The sequence below is a fragment of the Trichechus manatus genome, unplaced genomic scaffold, assembly GCF_000243295.1.
Source record: "Trichechus manatus latirostris isolate Lorelei unplaced genomic scaffold, TriManLat1.0 scaffold00008, whole genome shotgun sequence".
In the NCBI taxonomy this organism is placed as follows: domain Eukaryota; kingdom Metazoa; phylum Chordata; class Mammalia; order Sirenia; family Trichechidae; genus Trichechus; species Trichechus manatus.
The window spans coordinates 23,136,874-23,150,386 of record NW_004443944.1 but is presented as its reverse complement, the minus strand read 5'-3'; positions in this window follow the sequence as shown (position 1 = coordinate 23,150,386).

Sequence of the window (13,513 nt, the reverse complement as noted above, 5' to 3'; positions counted from 1 at the left end):
CATAGTGACCCTATACAACAGAGTAGAACTGCCCCGTAGAGTTTCCAAGAAGTGCGTGGGGGATTCAAACTGCTGACCTTTTGGTTAGCAGCCGAGCTCTTAGCCACTATGCCACCAGGGTTTCCTTTTGGTGGTTTCAAGCCACCGACCTTTTGGTTAGCAGTCGATTGCTTTAACCACTGCGTCACCAGGGCTCATATATATATAAGTTGCCATTGAGTCAACCCCATGTGTATCAGAGCAGAACTGTGGTTCATAGGAGTTTCAGTGGCTGATTTTTCAGAAGTAGATCACCAGGACTTGCTTCTGAGGTGCCTTTCGGTTAGCAGCTGAGGGCATTAACCAGTTGTACCACCCAAGGACTCCAGGAGTAGGCTAGGAATCCATATTAGTCACATTTTGCTGCAACAATTCTGCATAAGAACAATCTCCGAAACACAGTGCTTACAATACTAAACTTTCATTTCTCACTCAGAGATCTGTGGGTCAGCTGGGGTTCTGCAGGTTTCCCCTGGGCAGAGCTGGGCTGGCCTCCAGGCTGCCTGCTGAGTGCAGGTCTGCCCCACGTGTCTTCTCTTCCGGAGTCCAGGCTGAAAGAGGTGCCACTGTCTGGGACGTGGGGTTCTCAAGGCAGAGGACATTGCTCAAGAGGAGTGAATGGAAACATCCAATGCCTTGGAGCTGGCACCTGTCACTTCCACACATAGCAAGTCACATGGCCAAGGCCACTATCAGCAGGATGAGGTCGTATGCTCCTCCCAGAGTGAGGAGGGCTGGAAAAGGAAATGTTCGCTGAGGAATAATACAGTCTAACACAGGCTCCGGCTCTTTTTTTTTCCTAGATGGCCACGTTCATTGAGTAATCCCTCCATACTCTCATTAAATGGCATCTTTAGTAAATAAATGAATGAATAAATAAAGGGGGGAAATACACCTTTCAAGGCAGGAAGATCCTCCTTATTTGTCAAATGAGGAACCTGAGACTCAGAGAAGGGAAGCGACTTGCCGAAGGCCACAGAAACCACAGAAGCCCAGCCTGCCTGGCACCTTCAGCTCAGTTACCTACACACAGTGTGAATGGAGGGAAGATGCTATTTTCTGAGCAACAGGCCATGCGTGGTAGAGCCATTCTGCCCTCTCACTGCAGCTTGGCTGACAGTAACATAATCAAGGAAGAGTCTCCTTGCTGGATTACTAAATCTCGTGTCTTACTCGGAAGCCAGGTAAGACCTTGATTCGTCATTTCCAGGTCCCTGCACCCTGAACGTTAAGTGTGTGCTGGGCGAGTGAGTCATAGGCCTCTCTGAGCTTTAATTGCTGACTAAGTATTCCGTGAAATTCTGCCTCCCCGCCCTGACTGTGCCGGCCCCAAAGGTACAGAGAGCCATCAGCACTTCCTTGGGAGCCCTGCAGTATCTAAACCAGAGTTGTGCACACAGCAGAGCTCAAAAAACAGGGCTAGGCACAGAAAAAGTCTAGAAGGACATGCATCGGATCAACCTTGGGCTCCTTTCTCAAAGGCGGGGTTACCTAGGTCTCTAACTCTCTGTTTTATGTGTTTATGGAACATCTGAACCATTCCCAATGAGTATAGATTGCTTCGGTAATCTGAGGGGCACAAAAACAATCGGGAAATATCTTAAAGTTCATACGATAGAGCAAAGAGCAATCCCTTGCTGGGTGATTGGGAAACTCTCCTGAAAATTATCTTCCTTCAGATTCCTACTCCCACACGTCACCAGAAGCCTGTTTTCAGAAACACTGAGTCAACTCCCAACCACTCCTTCAGTCAGCAAGCTCGTGAACACCTACCACTCGCCAACTGCTGAGTGTGCCACCAGGGTGACGGGAGACAGGCAGGGCAACAGGTGGTGGCCAGAGTCAGCGAGGCCTGCATTCATACCATAACTGACATGGATGGAGTTCTGACTATGGGCCAGACACTGTGCTAAATGCTCCCCATGGATTATCACATTTAATCTGCACAATGAGCCGATGCCGTAGGAGCTATTATTATCCTCTTTTACAGCTGTGGAAACTGAAGTGCAGAGAGGCGAAGGAACTTGCCCAAGGTCACATAACTAGCAGATGGTGGAACTGGCGTTTGATTCCAGAGCCCATGCTCTTAACCACTACCCCACACTGCCTCTCACTAGGAACTTGTCCAAATTCCACTGGCAGTTAGTGACAGAGTCAGAATCCAAACCAAGCAGGGTTCCTCTGCCTCCAAAGAATATAGTCTTCACTGACATGACATCTTTCTCCTTTCCATCCCTCCTCATGTCTGGATCCATCACCAATACGCTGCTGACCTTGGGTAAGGTATCTAGCCTCCTTGAGCCACAGTTTCCACAGCTGCAAAATCGGAAGAACATCACTCACCCCTTAAGGCTGTTGTTGTTAGTTGTTCTGGAGTGGAATCTTACTCATGGTGACCTTATGAATAACAGAAGGAAATGTTGCTTGGTCCAGCACCATTTTCATGATGGTTGGTATGTTTGAGTACATTGTTGCAGCTATTATGTAGTGCTTTCCAACCCAGGGGGCTCATCTTCCAGCATTACATCATACGATATTCTGTTGTGATCCATAAGGTTTTCGTTGGCTAATTTTCAGAAGCAGATATCCAGGCCTTCCTCCCTAGTCGGCCTTAGTCTGGAAGCGCTGCTGAAGCCTGTCGACTATGGCTGACCCTGATGGTGTTTGAAATACCAGTGGCATAGCTTCCAGATCATAGCAACATGCCAGCCTCCACAGTACATCAAACTGACAGATGGTGGTGGCTGTGGGGCTGTAGAGAGGCTTATATGAGAAGACAGTTCCTCCCATGGAACATGGTAGGCATTCAATCAAGATATATCTGTGTTTTTTCTGCTTTCCAGGAGTTCAGTGCAGCCAGCCAAGTGGACACAGGAGCAAGCCTGTCTGGTGAGCTCTATGACCAAGGGGTGCTGTGGGGCCAGGCGAGGGCCAGAGTCTGGGCACAGGATGAGAAGTCAAGGGTTACTGTGTACTCAGAAAATTCAGCCAAGAAAAACTGGAATAAACAACCCCCAGAAAGAAGGGAGTTTGGTTCGTCATCTTCCTGTTTTCCCAGCCTGGCCGAGTCCCAAATCCTCTTCTTAATCTTGTCAGGATTTTGGCCTTCTGCCTCAGGAAAAGAGCCGCCAGTAGGCTCAAAATGAGCCAAGTCTTCAAGAAAGTGATGTCTTCTGTGGGTCAAGCGTAGGGAAGTGGCTTTCTGGGAGAGAGAAGGAGAAAGGGACAGAAGCAGGGAAGGACTCAGCTGGCAGGGCCCTCCTTGAACCAGGAGAAACTAAGGCTCAGAACAGGGGAGGGTTTATTGATTGTACTAGTGGCAAAGCTGAGGCAAGTAACCTACACTCCTGCCTTCCAGTTAGGGCCCTTTGTACTGCACAGTACAGCCTGCTGTCTCCCTTCCTGCTCCAGGACTACGCAGGCAGAGGGGAGCTGTGTTCACAAATAGGGATCCCGTGGTACTGGTGAAGAAGGAAGGATTAGCAGCAAGGACCTTGTGAGCTTGACTATGTAGGAAATGGAGGTGATAAATCTGCTGAAGAAAAAGAAAGAACCAATGCTCCCTGAGTACCTACTATGTGCCTTCACAAGGCCAGACACATTCAACAAGTTAATATCATCTAATCATCACACTAACTCTGGGAAGTAGATAATGTCCCCACTTTGAAGACGAGGAACCTGAGGCTCAGAGGCCCAACTCTCTACCTCCAGCTCATAACTCTTCTAACTGGTCTTTGAACCAGACCTGGCTATCCACTTTGTCTTGGGCACCCCTATGTGCATTGCCCACAGGCTTCTCAGACTCAGCCTGAACTCATCTCTCCCCTCTCACAGACTCCTTGTTTCCCATCACAGCCTCACAACCAGGAAACCAGCATATCAACCCTGACTCCACCCTCTCACCTGTTCCTATATCCAAGTAGTAGCCTGGACCAGGGATCCCACCTCTGACTCTACTCCCCAGACATTGTTGGTGGGTGCTGTCAGGTCGATTTCGACTCATAGCAACCCCATGTGACAGAGTAGAACTGCCTCATAGAATTTTCTAGGCTGTAATCTTTATGCGAGCAGATCGCCAGATCTTTCTCCTGTGGAGCTGCGGGGTGGATTTGAACCGTCAACCTTTTGATTAGCAGCTGGGTGTTTAACTGCTACACTACCAGGGCCCCTTTCCCAGACACTGGCTTTCCTCAATTCTGAGGTTTGTAGTATAGTCCAGGCTTTTTTCATCTCACTCCTAGATGACTCCAACAGCTTCCGAAGGGGTCTCTCTGCCTCTAGTCTCTCCCTACACTCAAGCATGCCCTACTCAGATGTCAGAGTAATCTTTCTAAAATGCAAATCTGCATAGTTTCACCCAACATAAAACCATTCAGTGGCTTCTCAGTGCCTGCAAGATAATCCCCTCACCAGGGCTTACCAGGCCCCAAAAAGTCCTGGCCCTTGCTGCCCTCTCTGGCCTCATGTTCGGTCACTACCTGCCCCCTGCCCTCAAGCCTTCAACATTCTGGAGTATTTACAGTTCCTTTTTCACTTCAAGGCCTTGGCACATGCTGTTTTCTCTGCCTTCCACTGGCTAACTCCTTCTCATCTTTCAGGTCTTAGCTTAATCACCACCTCCTGACCACCTCTCTGAAACTGCATGAGCTGCCCTTTCAATGAGTCCCCACAGTTCCCCTACATTTCCTCTACTGAGCTACCCACCCCCTCCTTCATCACATTCCCCTCTTGCCCAATAAACATCCATCACAATGTCAGAGCAGTACTCACCAACAGAAGCATAATGCATGTCATGTGTAATTTTCAATTTTCTAGTAGCCACATTATAAAAAATAGATGAAGTTAATTTTCACAATATCTTTTAACCCAATACTTTAAAAATATTATTTCAACATATAATAAATAATATGATGTTGTTGTTAACTGCTGTCTAGTTGGCTCCTGACTTGTGATGACCCCATGCATAATGGGATTGGACCGTTGTGATCCACAGGGTTTTCATTGGCTGATTTTTCAGAAAATAGATCACCAGGCCTTTCTTCCTAGTCTGTCTTAGTTTGGAAGCTCCACTGAAACCTGTTCAGCATCATAGCAACACGCAAGCCTCCACTGACAGACAGGTGGTAGCTGTGTATGAGTTGACCTGGGAATCCAACCTGGGTCTCCCACATGGAAGGCTAGAATTCTACCACTGAACCATCACTGCCCCTTGTAATCAATATAAACATTATCAATGAGATGTTTTATTTTTATATTTGTACTAAGACTTCAAAATTCAGTGTGTATTTTAAACTCACAGCACATCTCAATTTGAACCGGCCACATTTCCACAGTCCCATGCGCCACTGGCTACCATATTGAACAGCACGGTATTAGAGGATGCTTAAAGCAAACTGGCTGGTGATAATAACTCTGAGAACTAGTTCTGAGAAAAATTCATAGGCATTCTGTGGGAAAAGGATTCCAAGTCAAATAAGACTTGAAAACACTGACAAAGTGAAACAGGGCTTTCTTCATGCAGAACCTCCCAGATGCGATACTAGAAACAGACCAGAAACTACGTAGCACTTCCACCCTTCTGGAGCTCAGATCTCTATTTTTGTGAATCATTTCTGGAAATTAGTCTCTTGTGGAATGTTCTCTGGTAAATGCTGGTTTAGCCATATCCGTGACTCAGTAGGAAGAACTCAAGAAGAACTAGGGGTTCCCGGAGCCCACCTCATACACCTCTGAGCCTAGCGCAGAGAAAGTACCCAAAACCTAATTGAATTAACTAATTCTGAGAGGCCATAGAGGGCAGGACTAGAATCAGTGAGCAAAAATTGCAGCATATTTGCGCTCAAACACAAAAGTTTGTTTTTTTAAAAAAAAGTTTTAAAACTAACCAGCCGGGTCTATCTGGAAAATGAATAGATGGCCTTGTGAGACGATGATTTCTCTGTCATTAGGATGGTTAAGCATTCTACTACGACCCTAAAGATTAGCACTTTGAACCACCCAGGGATACCTTGGAAGACAGTCCTGGCAATCTGCTTCTGAAAGATCACAGTCTTGGAAACCTTATAACCCATTACCATCGAGTTGATTCTGACTCATGGCGACCCTACAGGGCAGAGTAGAACTGCCCCATATGGTTTCCAAGGAGCAGCTGGTGGATTCAAACTGCCAACCTTTTGGTTAGTGGCCCAGCTCTTTAAACACTGCACCACCAGGGTGCCAAAAACCTTACAGAGCAGTTCAATTCTGCACAAAGGGGTTGCCATGAGTTGGAATTGGCAACCAAAAGCAACTAGCAACAACAAAGGAGTGACCAGTGGGCATTGGTAGTTCAGTGATAGAATTCTTGCCTTCCATGCAAGAGACCTGGGTTCGATTTCTGGTCAACATGCACAGCCACCACTCATCTGTCAGTGGAAACTTGTGTGTTGCTATGATGCTTGAGCTTCCAGACTAAAATGGACTAGGAAGAAAGGCCAGGCGATCTACTTCTGAAAATCAGCCAGTGAAAACCCTACATATCACAACGATCATGGGGATGGCTCAGGACCAGGAAGCATTTTGTTCCGTTGTGCAGGGGGTCACCATGAGTTGGGGGTTGACCCACAGCTAACAACGGCAGGAATGATTAAGGCTGGAGTCCTGTGTGGGGTGGGAGTGCCTTCAGAGGCTCCTCCCCTAATCTCTAATTTCCCTCTTTCAGAACTTGAGAGAAAAATAAAAAAAAAAAAAGCAGCAGCAGGCATGAATGAGAACCTGAACTTGATGGAAGTGATGGTATGTGCATGCAGACACACTCATGGCCCTTTTTTAAGAACATACCTTGGGATTCTGGAGACTGGAGTGGAGGATCAGTTTATAGCCAAAGCCCCTTTAAGGCTTCAGGTCCTTAATTCAATTCAGAGGGTTCTTGATCCATTTTATACACAGTCAACATCTGGTCAATAAATAATTGAATCAATCAATCAAAATGTGTGTCTGGGTGGTGGACAAGAGGATGGTCTGTTTTATTTAAAATTGTTTTTGTGGGACAAAACCAGGCAAGCTGGTCTGCTGTTAGAAGTTGTCAGGACAGTGGTTATCCGTGGGGAATGACAGGAAGGAAACGTGGGGAGGGGCTTTCGGAATGCTGGTAATGTTATGTTTCTCAATTGGGTGTGAGTTACATAGATATGTTCAGTTTGTGAAAATTCATCAAGTGCTACACTTTCGATATGTGCGCATTTTGTATGTATATTGCACTTTGATAAAAAGTTTTAGAAATTGCTTTTGTGATGATAGACTACTTCGTTGCACTAAGAAAAGATGTGCAGAGGTTAGATTAACCCAACTGAAATTATCAGGCTGGTCTGAGATTTGGGCTGGGGAGGAAGAGGTTAACCATTAGCCAGGTGTTTCTCATGTGGAGCCTGAGAAGTATTTTTGCTGGCTCAGAGGGCAACTAAAGGTCAGCCATACTGCAGACAGCCCTCTAACCATCCATGGACAGAGCAGATGGAACCAGACCAATTGTCTTGGAGCCTCCAGGTGCCCATCAGTAGGATACCTGGAAGTACCTGGAAGGTGGGGCCCTAAAAGGTTGGGCTCTGTATCCCCATGCCAAGCATGGAGCCTGGCACAAAGCAGGTGTCTCCTCCCTTCCTCTTACTTGATTTCAGGTGTAACAGTCCCAGATGTGCCAAAGCCTGCTGTGAGAAAGGGCTGGAGTGCCCCATTTAGGGCCAGCCAAGCTCACAAAGGCTGACACAGCTCAGCTAAGAATGGAAGGGGAAACGAAACCTTTGCATGGCTCACATGTGCTCAAGCAACTGCAGAGACGCCACCTGTGGTCCGTTGAAGGTGTGAATGGGGGAGCAAGAGGGTGGGTTTCAGGTGGTAGAGATGGGGGAGGTCAAAGGAAACAGCAGTTAAGAATAACAGGCAACACACCACGGTGCAGGAGAAAGAAACTCTGGACTTAGAACTCTGTGATATGTGCAAAACACAGAACCAACCAGTTCTCTCATCTGTAAAACTGGGGACGATAATAGTTCCTTCCTTTCTGGGTTGTTGAGAGGATGAAATCAGTCGATGCGTGAAAAATGTTGTACAAACCTTGTAGTTGCTAATAGCAATAATGGTACTGATAATAATATGGAAGGGAGAAAATTCTGCTTCCGAAAGGAGACCAGGTGAACTGATTTGGGAGTCCACAGCCGCTAGAAATCTAAAGGGGAGAGGAGAAGGGAAAGAGAGACCACCTAGGGAAGGAGAGTTCTTAGTCATCACAAAAGCAATTTCTAAAACTTTTTATCAACTTCTATGTAAAATGCTGTATTTAAGAGCACTACGTGTATTTTTTTTTTTTTTAGAGGAAGAGAGCCCATAACCCACATCAGCTTCTCAAAGAGACCCATGACTCCTCACATTACAGATCTAGAGAATTACTGCTCTGGAGAAATGAAGAGAAGGGCCACGAGAAGGAAGCAGATGAGAAAAGAGGCCCACAATCGTCCATGGATGGAGTGAGCCATTCCCTTTAGCCTAAGACATGGGATCAAGAGGAAGGAGAGCAGAGACAGAAGAGGCAAAGGAGGGAGAGCTTGTTGGAATCAAGAACCAGGCCAATTCACAGTGGGGTGGGGTGGTTAGCCCAGTTACCACTGTGGCCCAGAGAAGGCTCAAAGAGGCTGTTGGCTGGGTGAGTGGATGATGGAGAGGCAGCTGAATCCAGCAGTTGAAGATTGGGGAAATGAGAAGGGCAGACTGCAAGAGAGTTAAAAGAGACCTTGACTGTGCATCTGGGGAACTGTGGAGGGAGTGAGTGGAGAAATTATTTCCACTTGCCTGGTGTAATGGGAAAGAACGTCAGCAGTGTACCATTTTCTCCATCTGAAATATTTCTGGCTCTGTGGGTGAGGAGGTACAAGAAGGGCACTATGCTAGGGGGAGGAACACTTAACTGCGGGGCCTGAGGCCCTCATCAGGATACCCCAGGATAGAGTAGGGTTGGCAGAGATTTTGCTATCTGACAATTCTGGGTCTGTGACCTGGTTTGGCCACTTCATATGTTTATTCATACGACAAATATTTCTTACTTACCTACTATGTGCCGAGCTTTCCACTAGGTGCTGGAGATACGACGGTAAATAAGAAATGGTTCTTGAGCTCAAACAGCTCACATCTAGTTGGAGAAATGGACAATGACTGTGTCATATGATGAGTGCTGGAACTGTGGCCATGCACAGATTACTATGGGAATATCTCTAAGCCTCAGTCTCCTTATCTGCAAAACGGGAATCATATCTCTCACTTTAATGTGTTCCCTGGCACATTCCAGGCATCTTCTTGATGCATATTAGGAGTTCATTGCAATCCATAATTAATTCACTTATTCAACAAATATTAATTAAGCATCCTATAACTGCCAGGCACTGCTTTGATGCTAAAAATTTAGCAGTGAACTACACAGAAAGAAAAAAAAAAAAACCTGCCTTCATCAAGCTTACATTCTAGTAGGGGTAAAACAAATATGTAAAATATTTAGTAATATTTTAAATGGTGACAAGTGCTTTGGAGAAAAATAAAGCAGGGAAGGAGGATGAGAAATACTGAGGGGAGGGGTTGTAATTTTTTAATATTTTCTTTTATTTTTTGGTTGTTTTTAAGGAAAGGAGCCCTGGTGGTGCAGTGGTTAAAGCACTCGGCTGCCAACCAAAAGGTTAGTGGTTTGAACCCACCAGTTGCTTTGAGGGAGAAAGATGTGGCAGTCTGCTTCTGTAAAGATTTTGTTGTTGTTATGTGTCGTTGAGTAGGTTCCGACTCATAGAGACCCTACAGGGCAGAGTAGAACTGCCCCATAGGATTTCCAAGGAGCTGCTGGTATAGTCAAATTGCTGACCTTTCGGTTAGCAGCTGAGCTCTTAAACACTGTGCCACCAAGGCTCCTTCTGTAAAGATTACAGCTTTGGGGGAGGCGGGGCCAAGATGGCAGAGCAGTCAGATGCTTCCAGTGGACCCTCTTACAACAAAGACCCGAGAAAACAAGTGATTCCATTATATATGGCAATCTAGGAGCCCTGAACATCAAAGGCAGAGTTGAGGAACCAGATGGAGTGGCAGGGGGAGGGAGAGAAACAGTTCGGAAGCAGTGAGGAGTTTCCAGACCTGACCCAGCGAGAGCCTGAGCCCTTCAGCCCTGAGCAGCTCGTGGGTGAGCAGTGAGGCAGGTAAGTAGCCATGCTCGGGAGGCACATTTTCCGCACCGGGAGAGACCCGGCGCCAGAGAGTCTACACGGCCACCCAGAAACAGTGAGAAGCAGCCCTTGATCCGGCAAAAGATAAGTAACTGTGTACAGCCTACCGCACGGATCAAAAGCACCCCCTTTACGGAAAAACCTCTCTCTCATTTACCTCCCTGCTCCCTGCTCTGCACTGTGTCCCGGACTGGCTTCAGAAATTGCCCAGTCCCTTGGGCCGGAAGTAGGATCCATTACACGCCCGGAGCCATTCTCCCTGCCTCGGAGAGTGAATACATTAACAAATCGGGGAAAAAATAAACTGCCGACTCCCCTAAGCCAGGAACCCAGGATAGGCACAGCTGCTTTGCCTAGGCACAGGCATAAGGGATCCATGGACTTTGAGTGCCTTTCCCTCTGCATAGACTTGTGTGGGCCCATCTCAACAGCGTAGGCCCTCATTACCACAGTACAACAAGGTATATACCGGAACTCTAACTTCAACTGTTTCAGCCGTGAAGTGACATTTGACACTGCTCTGCTCATTAAGCAGGGTCTTCACCTACCCACATCAGGGGCCTGAGGACTGGTGGTTCCACCCATGCTACCTAGCCACCTGCAACAGGGGCCCATGAATAAGAGGTGCCCCCGAGTCCTTACAGCCAACAGCATTAGGTGCTTATAGTCTGGCTGCAAAACCCACCCACCTACGTGCTTTAGGGAACACGGACACGCCTTCCTCCTGGACCCTCGGGGGCGGCCATCAGCCTCCTGCCTTGCTCAGAGTGTGTCCGCCTGCTGCAGCCAGATGCCTGTGCCTACACCAATCACCCATGCCTGTCTAGGACTGTAAGTCAGAGCCTACACCACACACTTGGTGGCTATCTACCTGGGCATCTGAGCTGAATCCATACAGGAGCAGTGGGCGGACTCCTGAGCTCCCATACCTAGTAACAGATCTAACCACCTGGTGACAGGACATCAGAGCTTCAAAGTTGCCAATAATCAAACTAGCTCACACGAGCAGCCTATTTCGGCCTATCAAAACAAAACAAGAAGCTAGGACACAGTAAGCAAACATAAAATAAATAAATAGAATAACTTATTGATGGCTCAGAGACAACAGTCAATATCAAATCACATAAAGAGGCAATCCATGATGGCTTCAGCAAGCTTCCAAAATAAAGTATCTAGAAATTTTCCAGAGGAGGAAAATTTCTTGGAATTACCAGAGGCAGAATACAAAAGATTAATATACAGAACTCTTTGAGAAATTAGGAAGGAAATTAAGCAAAATACAGAACACACAATAGAGGAAATTAAAAAGATTAGAGAAGAACATAATGACAAATTTAACAGGCTGCAAGAATCCATAGAGAGACAGCAATCAGAAATCCAGAAGATTGACAGTAAAATTTCAGAATTAGACAACTCAAAAGAAAGTCATAGGAGCAGAATTGAGGCACTGGAAGTCAGAATTAGTGAGATTGAAGAAAAAGCACTTGACACTAACTTATTTGAGGAAAAATCAGATAAAGGATTTTAAAAAAATGAAGAAATCTTAAGAATTATGTGGGACTTTCTCAAGAGGAATAACCTACGAGTGGCTGGAGTACCAGAACAGGGGGGGATAACAGAAAATACAGAGAGAATTGTTGAAGATTTGTTGGCAGAAAACTTCCCTGATATCATGAAAGATAACAAGATATCTATCCAAGATGATCATTGAACCTCACATAAGGTAGATCCCAAAAGAAAGTCACCAAGACATATAATCAAACTTGCCAAAACCAAAGATAAAGAGAGAATTTTAAGAGCGGCTAGGGATAAACAAAAAGTCATCTACAAAGGAGAGTCAAAAAGAATAAGCTCAGACTACTCAGCAGAAACCATGCAGGCAAGAAGGCAACGGTATGACGTATATAAAGCCTTGAAGGAAAAAAACTGCAAGCCAAGAATTATATATCCAGCGAAACTATCTCTCCAATATGATGGCGAAATTAGGGCATTTCCAGATAAACAGAAGTTTAGGGAATTTGCAAAAACCAAACCAAAATGACAAGAAATACTAAAGCGAGTCCTCCAGTTAGAAAATCAGTAACATCAGATAACAACTGAAGACTAGAACACAGGACAGAGCAACCAGATATCAACCCAGATAGGGAAGTCACAAAAGTAAATCAAAGCTAAAACACTGAAAATAGGGAAACAGATGTAAATATGTAAAAGATGACAACATTAAAACAAAAAAGAGGGACTTCAAAAATGTAGACATAGATTTTTCATATGGAGAGGAAGTCAAGGCAATATAAAGAAATAAAAAACTGGTATAAACTTAGAAAAATAGTAGTAAATATCAAGGTAACCACAACGGAAACTAACAATCCTACAAGTCAAAATAAAAAACTAGAAAAATGCAAAGACTTAGCAAACACGAAATCAACAACAATGAAAAAGATGAAAAGAAAATACATGAAGAAAAACAACGGAGCACAGAAAATTAAGTGGAACAAAGAAACTGTGAACAACACACACAAAAAAAGACATCAAAATGACAGCACAAAACTCATACCTATCAATAATTACGCTGAATGTAAATGGACTAAATGCACCAATAAAGAGATAGAGAGTGGCAGATTGGATTAAAAAACATGACCCAGCTACATGCTGCCTACAAGAGACGCACCTTACACTTAAAGACACAAACAAACTAAAACTCAAAGGATGGGAAAAAAATACATCAAGCAAACAACACTCAAAAAAGAGCAGAAGTGGCAATATTAATCTCTGACAAAATACACTTTAAGTAAAATCCACCACAAAGGATAAGGAAGGACACTATATAATGATTACAGGGTCAATACACCAGGAGGACATAACCTTAATAAATATTTATGCACCTAAAGACAGGGCTCCAAAATACATAAAACAAACTCTTACAGCACTGAAAAGAGAGATACAGTGCTCAACAATAGTAGTAGGAGACTTCAACACACCACTTTTGGAGAAGGACAGAACATCTAGAAAGAAGCTGACCAAAGACATGGAAGAGCTATGCTACAATCAACCAATTTGATCTCATAGACATATACCGAACACTCCACCCAACAGCAGCCAAGTATACTTTCTTTTCCAATGCACATGAAACATTCTCCAGAAGAGACCACGTATTAGGCCATAAAGCAAGCCTTAACAAAGTCTAAAGCATCGAAATATTACAAAGCATCTTTTATGGCCAAAAAGCCACAAAAGTACAAATC